Below are 565 nucleotides of genomic sequence, written 5' to 3'. Positions count from 1 at the left end.
CGCGGCCTCATTCCGGTATCTTTCTGCCTCTTTCTCCTTCGTTCTTTGTTTCTTCTTTCTCACCAACTCTACTTGTGTTTTCTGAAAACACCAAAGCGGCCGCTCCCCCTCTAAATTAGGGTTTTATGTTTTGTGTTTTGTTTAAGTTGGTTTGGGCTTGGGGCTCCTTACTACTATTCATTTTAATCTAAGCCCATATGCAACTCAGTCCACTTAAATCTATTCATTTTTATTTTACTAATTTTAACTCATTTAAATTTTAATAATCTCAACTCATTTTTTATTTTACTAATCTCAACTCATTTAAATTTTACTAATTTTAACTGTTTCTTAGTTTCAGTTTTGACCCTTTTTGATTATTAAGTTGGGTTGGGCCTGGGTTATGGGTTAATAACCAAAATATATTCAAACTCAACCCATTTTTATTTTACTAATCTTAATCTCATTTTTATTTTACTAATATCTATTCATTTTTATTTTACTAATCTCTAACTCATTTAAATTTTAATAATCTCAACTCATTTAAATTTTAATAATCTCAACTCATTTTTATTTTAATAATCTC

Source organism: Cicer arietinum, chromosome 5, assembly GCF_000331145.2.
Source record: "Cicer arietinum cultivar CDC Frontier isolate Library 1 chromosome 5, Cicar.CDCFrontier_v2.0, whole genome shotgun sequence".
Classification (NCBI taxonomy): domain Eukaryota; kingdom Viridiplantae; phylum Streptophyta; class Magnoliopsida; order Fabales; family Fabaceae; genus Cicer; species Cicer arietinum.
This window is presented reverse-complemented; position numbering follows the sequence as displayed.